This window comes from Camelina sativa, chromosome 20, assembly GCF_030686135.1.
Source record: "Camelina sativa cultivar CO46 ecotype springtype chromosome 20, ASM3068613v1".
Classification (NCBI taxonomy): domain Eukaryota; kingdom Viridiplantae; phylum Streptophyta; class Magnoliopsida; order Brassicales; family Brassicaceae; genus Camelina; species Camelina sativa.
This window is the reverse complement of record NC_141899.1, coordinates 27,670,957-27,679,606: the sequence shown is the minus strand read 5'-3', so window position 1 is coordinate 27,679,606 and position 8,650 is coordinate 27,670,957. Positions and strand designations below refer to the sequence as shown.

General features: G+C 38.2%; 1 non-coding gene across 1 annotated transcript; it reads left to right on the top strand.

The window, feature by feature from the left end:
• Positions 1 to 2,525: 2,525 nt before the first annotated feature.
• Positions 2,526 to 2,632, top strand: LOC147919463 (small nucleolar RNA R71). Its single transcript, XR_015594242.1, has one exon. It is a non-coding gene; the product is annotated as a small nucleolar RNA R71 (small nucleolar RNA).
• The last annotated feature ends 6,018 nt before the right edge of the window (positions 2,633 to 8,650 follow it).

The window sequence follows — 8,650 nt, the reverse complement described above, 5'->3', positions numbered from 1 at the left end:
TGGAGCGTCCATACCATTCAAATTTGAAATGGGAATCTTTGACCTGCTTTTTGCTGCCACTCGACCCCACACTCGACCAGCACGTGGTCGAGCTCCTTGACCAAAATTTGAAAATTCAAAATTTTTCTTCTTTTTCTTCCCTCTACTCGATCATTCTAGAGAAATGGGAATCGAGTGGGCCTTAGTTCTTTGCCAACTCGGTCGAGTACCTCTCGTGGGCCGGTCGAGTGGGCTTGCGAATCTACTTCCCTAATTCCAAATCTCTCCATACCCATCTACACTTTCATTAAAAGGCCTACCCAACACAAACATAAAAGAAAACACATCAAAACTACAAGGAAAATAAAGCTTATATACAATGATACCTTTGGGACTTCCTCCCTAGTGAGCTTGTTTAAAGTCACTAAGCTTGACTTTGGTTGCCTTTTCAGGCTTGGTCTAGATACCAAGGAGGTAATGAAATCCTCCCTGGCACCTCTTGATCACTATGAAGTTGACTCTTGATCACTTCACCCTTAACACACAAACCATATTTCTTCTTGATTTTGAGCCTTGGTCTTGCCTTCCTCAAAGACCTCTTGTTTAGCTTGACTTGGAGATCCTTCACCAATTCAGTCAACTCTTGAACTGAACCCTTAAGCTTTCCCACTGAATCCTCTTGAAGAGAGGGCTTAGCCTTTGGAGTTGCCACTTCACTTAAGCCTTCATGACCACCTTTGTCCCTGATAGTAAAAGGTTGATCATCAATGGTAGGAAGGTTGGTTGGGTTATAGATGTCAAACTTCATGGTTATACCCTCAGCAATGTTCAAGGTCACAAGACCTTCCTTAACATCTATAACAACTCCAACAGTGGCTAAGAATGGCGTCCCTAGAATGATAGGATCTTCAGGCTCCTTATCCATCTCTAGAACCACAAAGTCTGTATGAATCCTTGCTTTTCCTATCTTGACTGGAATGTTTTCCAACTTACCAACCACATCTCTGTTTGACCCATCAGCTAGGCATATGTAAAGGTTGGTGGACTTGAAGTCAGTGTGCCCAAGCTTTTGTGCTATAGAATAGGGCATCACATTGATAGATGCTCCCAAGTCACATAAGCACTGGTTGTAGTGAAGATAGCTAAGTGTGCAAGGCAGATAGAATGGACATGGATCCTTCAGTTTAATTGGGATGATAACTCCTCCAAGGTCTTCAAGATCCTTCTCATCTTGAGCTTGAGCCTTCTTCTTTGACAATTCAAGCAAAAAATCCTTATAGAGAGGATATGGATCATACTGTTCCAAGGCAGGTCCTCTCTCTTCTTCTTGGTAAACAATGATAACCTCTTGTATGGCCATCACTTCCTCTTGTTTCTCAATCACAACCTCTTCCCTCAAAGCTTTCACTTCCTCTTGTTGCAAAGCCAACATTTCTATTTTCTCAATGATTTCCCTTAATTCCTTAAGCTTCTGTGCCTTGAAACGTCCTAGGAATGGTAGAGGCGGTTTGTAAGCAGGAGGGATGTACTTAGCAGGCTTGACAGCTTCTGATCCTTCAGCTCGATCGACCACTCGAACACTCACTCGGTCGAGTGTATGCTCGAGCACATGGTCGAGTGCACTACCGGATTCAGTCTGCTTTGCACAAACTTCACTCTCAACTTCAAGAAATGACCAATCCTTCCCATCTTGAACATCATTGTCCTCAGTGACTTCTTCATCAAAGATATGAATGGCTTTTGCAGTGAACTCCCTTGGGTTTTGAACAGCTTTTCCAGAGAGTTGGTTGGGCTTAGGAGCTGAAGTAGAGGCAAGGTTGCTCTCCATAAACTTCACTCTAGAGTTGAGACCTTCAAACTTCATGTTAAGGTCATTATACTGGGATGTGAGCCTTTGATTCAACTCAGCAAACTGTTTAGCCTCCTCAATTTTTCCATTGGTTTGCCCAATCAACAAATGTTGCATCATGGCTCTTAAGTCTTGTTCCTGGCCTTGGTTAGTCTGAAACCCTGGTGGGGGACACAATTGGGGCTGGAACACTTGATGCTGCTGCTTGGGTGCATAGTTGGTTTGTTGTTGAGGCTGTTGAGGTGGATAGACTTGATCTTGGGGATTTGCCACATTGGTGCTTCTATAGGAGATGTTGTTGTTCTTGAACCCTCCTCCTTGGTTGTAGCCTTTGAATCCACCCTGGTTTTGCATATAATAGAGCTCAGCAAATTCTCTCTCCCCCTCTTGAAATTGAACCTCTTCTTCACCAATGAAGTGAATGGACTTTTGTTGGCTAAGGAGGATCTTGTCAAGCTTCTCATTGACCATCTTCAAATCCTTCTTGTACTTGTCCTCTTGATCAGTGGAGGTGGACCTTATGGTTCTGTCATAGTCCTCATTGTAATTGCCATCTGACTGAGCAAGATTTTCAACCAATTCCCATCCTTCTTCCACATTCTTGTTGAGGAAGTTGCCATTTGAGGCTGTATCAAGAAGCATTCTGATCTTGGGAAGCACTCCTCTATACAAAGTACTTAGTAGGGAGTCATTGCTGAAGCCATGGTGAGGACACTGAGTCTGGAATCCTTTAAACCTCTCCCAAGCTTCACAAAAACTCTCATTATTCCTTTGAGCAAACCCATAAATTTCATTTCTCAATCTAGCAGTCCTAGCATTCGAGAAGAACTTTGCCAAGAAAGCCTTCTTGCAAGCATCCTATGTGGTTATTGCTCCAGTTGGAAGTGTCTTCTCCCAGAGATGAGCTTTGTCTCCAAGTGAGAAGGGGAACAGCCTTAGCTTGAATCACTCACTCCATTGATCTTTGTAAGACCACATATCCTATCAAACTCATCAAGGTGGTCTAGGGGATCCTCCATTTGCAACCCATGGAACTTGTTGGCTTGAATCATGGAGATCAATCCACTTTTGATCTCATAATTGTTGTTTGCTACTGTAGGAGGCACAATACCATCTCTCTGGTTATGTGTGTTTGGTGCATCTCCAGCACCAATGTTTCTTGCCCTTGGAGCTTGTTGATCTTGTTGCTCCATTAGCACTTGTTGTTCTTGTTCCTGATAGATCCTTGTTCTCTGCTGCCTTAGGTCCCTTGGTGGTCGGTTGATGTGATCTAGGATTCTCTGAAGATTGTGATGACCCTTGGACCTTGTTTGCATCAACAAGCGCGAGTATAGACTCGGACAGGCACTCGGTCGAGCACAGGCTCAAGTGGGTGGTCGAGTCGACTGGGAAGTGATGTCTATTTGTATCCGGCTTCTGACTCGATCGAGTACTCGATCACTCACTCGGTCGAGTGGTGGTCGAGTTGATGGTCGAGCTGGTACCTGAAACTCAATCACAGACAAGCAGGAGAAGAAGCGAAATCAGTTGCAAACAAGTGGATAAACGAACTTAATCTTAGACTTCTATTGATCCTAATTGTCACAAAATACACTCAAATGGGCAACAGCGCCAAATTGAGACACATATTTTTGTGGATGGTGATGAATGGATATGATGGATGAGATATGAATGATGATGAATGAATGAAGTGCATGGTGTTTCAATTCCCCTTATGATGTTGCAGTATAAGAGATGTCAATCCAATCTGAGTGTTTGCAAGCAATCAAGATGTGCATAAATGTCTAAGTCAAGCCAAGTATGAAGGATGTTTGTCACTAACAACCTATTGATGAAATGTAAAATGCAGAAAGTAAAAGCTACTAAGATAGATGCTAAATGTAAAGAGAACAGACTAATCAAAGCTATGATGAAGCAAGAACAGAAATAGAAACTGTAGTAATGCAAGTAATGAACTAATGCAAGGCAAGTAATGAACATGATACTAAGTGAATGCAACAGAAATGCAACTAAAATGAAATAGGAATTGAGACAGAGCAAACACAAAGCATAAACAAGAATTATGGGGATGAGCTCGAGCAAGCACTCGATTGAGTGTAGATCGAGTACAGGGTTGAGCTGGACAAACGCGAGAAACAGAGCAATGCAAGCAAAACAGATCAATACAAAAGCGAATCAAACAACGATCAAACAACATGATTTAAGCTAAGAAATCAATAAACAAGGAAGGTCTTGAGGAGGGATTCATGGGCTGGACTAATGATTGAGGTCATCTAACTTGGTCAACAAATCTCAAACAACTTGAGCTAATCTCTAGACAATGATTTCCTAGAACATGTTAATCCACTCTCATGGGAAAAACAATCAAGCTCATATATTTCTAGGCTTGTTCTCACAAAGCAAAGAACTTATACAAGCAAGCATTAAGCAACATATCATCTATAGTCAATAATCAAACAAGACATCTAATCTCTTAGCATGCCTAATGAAAATCTCTAGATCTAGTATTATCTTTGCACCTTAGACATTGGTGTCATGCTAAGAGGCTTGAGATCAAACCCTACCCTCTCAGTTATAGGATCAGCATTAAGAACATCTAGCCTAGAAGAGATCTACAACAATCAAGCTTGACCAAATCAAACAAACCTCAAACACAATCCAGCCTAACCCATCCTCAAGATCCTAAACAACTACTCACAAGCACACATGATGAACAACAAAGTCATAAACCCAGAAAATACAGAAACTTGCATCAATAGAAAGATAAAGCAAAGATCTACAATAGTGAAGAAGGAATCAAACTCGAATTCTCAATATTTTGAAAATTATGAAACCAACAAATATGAGGAATCTCTTGTTTTTCTCCTTCAAGGAGGTACAAGATCTAAGAAAATAAAAGTGCAAAATTAAATAACTCCCAAAAGGGCAAATACTAGGTTTGAGAAATATCTAAAAAGCTGGACTCCTTGGTGGCTGCAGGGTACAAGGCATTATATAGTAAAGGAGTGGAAGCCCTAAAAATGCTAAAAGAAAAATAGCTAGGCGGCTCGGTCAGCTCGACCTGGTGCTCGGTCGAGTGACCGGTCGAGTTGGTTCCTCTTGTGCATCTTCCACTCGGTCGAGTCCATCTCCGCACACGGTCGAGTTTCTGGTCGAGTGGGCAGTCGAGTGGAACTCCGGACCTTAGTTCTTCAGCCCTAACTCCCTTGCTTTCCTCTCTTGATAGCTTCATTCTTCTTCAGCATTGCTTCCATGCTCATTAGGCTCCAAAATCACCTGTTTATGCATGAAAAGATGCAAATGCAATGCAACTATACTCTAATGCATGAACGGTCCTAAAGCTATGCAATAATGGTCAAAATAACTAGCAAAAGATGCAAAAGATGTGAATATACTAAGGGAAAACAGGGTAAAATATATGAACATCACTATTGTTTGCTGTAACTTGAAGCTTTTCCACTCTGTTGAACTACACAACCTCTTCAAGAGGTTTACCCTGTTCCAGCCCTGTTGCACTACACAACCACTAAACATTGTCTGCTCTGTTTCCAGCTCTGTTGTACTTTAGGTTTACTCAACTGCTATATAACTTTGCTCCGTTATAGTTCCGCAGCTGATTATGGATATCTTGGCTGAGTTCTCACTTCTTGGATCTTCACAATAAGACTCCAAGGTTCAGCATGTCACTTTATTCCATGTGACTTCACATTGAGTTGTCTTGGCTGTGGTAGATTCTCTGATTCTCTATCTGAGGAATCATTGAGTCTGTGTCTGTAGCTGGTTACACATGTTCCAGCTTGTTCAGTGCTTCTATGTCTGAACATGTGTTTGTGTCAGACTTGTTCACTGCAACATTCACTGAATCTGAATCTGTGTCTGTACGTTTGGTTGTATCAGGTTTACTCATTGCTTCTTGATCATCTTTCTTGTGTTGTATAACCAGTAACAACACCAATATATCTTCAGTTGTCACCGAATAACTTGTTGCTCATGGCTCTTTTCAGAGATCCAGGTGAAGATTAGATGCGAAACTAGTGGTGTTCGTAGAGGTGCCTTAGAATAGTTTTTATGAGTTTTTTAGTTCATTTCAATTTTTGTGTAAGACTTCTTTCTCTTTAAATTATGTTTTGAGGTGGATTTCAGAATTGTCAGTTATGAAGTGTTTTAAAGACGCATTCAATGGATAAGATGTTGGAATCTGCCACCTTGTTGGATTAAAAAAGTGTGTAACAATTTTGGTAACAGAGCAAGAATAGGGCAATCCGGTAGTGTTCCACAGGTCTAAACTATCGCTAAATGGTTATAATTTTGAAAGGGTTTTAAAAATATTTTGGAATTGCTTGACATGAAAATTTTCCTTTATATTGTTTGTATATACAATATGTTGCAATGGTTTTGAAATAAAAGTTCTCCTTTATATGTTTTTGTTGTTCTATTCATTTTCCATGGAGAGTATAAATAAACTACTATTGCTACACTATTTAAATAACTAATTCATGCAATACTATTAACTATCAAGATATCAAATCTACAAATGATAAGCATATCAACAAGTTTATATATATATATATATATATATATAATTAGTGAAAATATACCAGTTTGACACAAATTTGGCAATTAATTGCTAGATTAACACTCCATCCTATCCAATAACTAGTATGACATAAATTTTAGGTAAAAAGACTAAAAACCCAGATTTTTTAAAAAAAAATTTTTTTTTTTGTAAAAAACGAAAAACCAAAAAAAATAATAGTATTTGATATTTTGATTTAAAAATATGATTAATAAAAAATAAAAAATGTTTAAAAATATGATGTTTATATTTTTAATATAATTAATAAAAATAAAATATGATTTAAAATATAATTTATAAAAATAATATTCAAAATTTTGTTTATAAAAATATTATGTATAAAGATATGATTTAAAAATATGAAGTTTAAGATGATATAGTTTAAATAAGTTTTATAAAAATATAATGTATGAAATTATAACTAAAAATAATGTATATAAAAATATTAAAATAATATTATGAAAATATAATATAAAATATATAAAAATAGGATTTTAAAATATGCTGTTAATTTTTTAATATGATTTAGGAAAATAAAAATGTATAAAATATGCTTTAAATATATGAGTTTAAAAATATCATTCATAATATGATTTATCAAAAATTTAATTAATAAAAATATGACTGAATATAACTTAAAACAAATCTGTTGTCACTATATTTATATTTTACATCTAATAAATATGTTATCAAACACCAGATTTTTGGAAGCAAACAAAAAAACTGTCATAACTTAAACAAATTTACCATAACATATGGTATTCACTTAGGTCATTTTAGCAATTTTTTAAAAATGTTATAAATCTGTTATCAAACGACATATTTTTGTTTAAATTTAAAAATCTGTCATAACTTAAAACAAATCTGTTATCACTAGAGGTCAACTTAGTAATTATTTCTCTGTTAAAAAATATGTCATGTTACGTCAGATTTTTAATCAAGAAAATAAATTTGACATAACTGTGAAAAATAAATCTGCCAGCCATTATATCAAATCTGTCATATATTGTGAAAGTATGTGGTATTTTTATAAATAAGTCTGACATAAAAAATAAATCTGTCATCAATTATAAATTTGTCATAATTGTAATTAAAAAATCTGTCGTCCAAAATAAGTCTGTCTTACAAAAATAAACCGGTTGTGCAAAAACAAATCTGTCATACACAAATTAATCTGTTACAACTAGTCCGGCAGACTTTTGAAAATATTTTAATTTAAAAAAAAATAATTCTGGAAGGGTAAATTTGACTTTATTTTTTTTCCTAACAAAGTAAACAAGGGTATTTTAGCAAAAAAATAACTTATCTAACCCTTACATTTTATGAGTTACTTTAGTAATTAACCTCCTAATTTGGGTCAATCTAGTTTTTCTCCCATATAATTAACATAGATCACAAAAGTCCTCTAAAGTTGGCCAACACAAGTTTTAAATGCCCAACATAGAGTGCAAATATTCAAAATTTTCTCCTCTCTCTCTCCCTTCTCTCTAAAACAAAACAAGTTTTTCTCCGCCGTTGTTTGCCTCTCCGGTTGCCTTTACGGCGCCGGGGAGGGCTCCCCTCCCTGTTTTCTTAGCTCTTTGGTGACCTCTCCTCAGCGTTCCCCTCTCTGGATGTTGCAACAGTCCTCCATTCCGTTTCTGGGCTCTGGGTAGGTGGTTCCGTTTCAGATTTGGTGCGTTCAGCGGCGAGATGTTTGTGGGTGGTCGCTGGAGCTTCTACCAGAGCGTGTGTTTGAGTATTTCACCGCTCTAGCAAGTTTCTCCGGCGGATCTGGGTTGAGGGTCTCGTTGTGCATCGTTTCTCTACGGTGGTTGTTGGCTCTGATGAGTGTTAGAGATCTGGGTTCTCTCTGATCGGTGAGTCTCAGGGATCAGTCTACGGCGGTTCTTGTCGTCAAAGTCGCAGATCCTCTCTTTTTCCAGTCGGTTCGCTTGTTCTTCTCCGGGATCTGGGTTCGTAAGGTGAGTTGGTTGCTGGGCTGTGCTTCATTGAAGGACTGGGAGTCAAGAAGCAACAGGAGAGAGGGAAGCTTTCTTCTCCGGCCGGAGTGGTGTGATTTTTCCGGCATGTGTTGCGACTGTGGCTTTTTCCTAGCAGTCGTAGGGCTTCAGATCTGGTTCCTCCTGGTATGAAGACGCCATAGGAGATGCAGATAAGTCCTTCACGGCTCAACCGTTAGGATTAGTGGCTGTGGTAGTGGTGGAAGACACATGTTGATAGGTGGGTTTTCCGGTGAGTGTCTT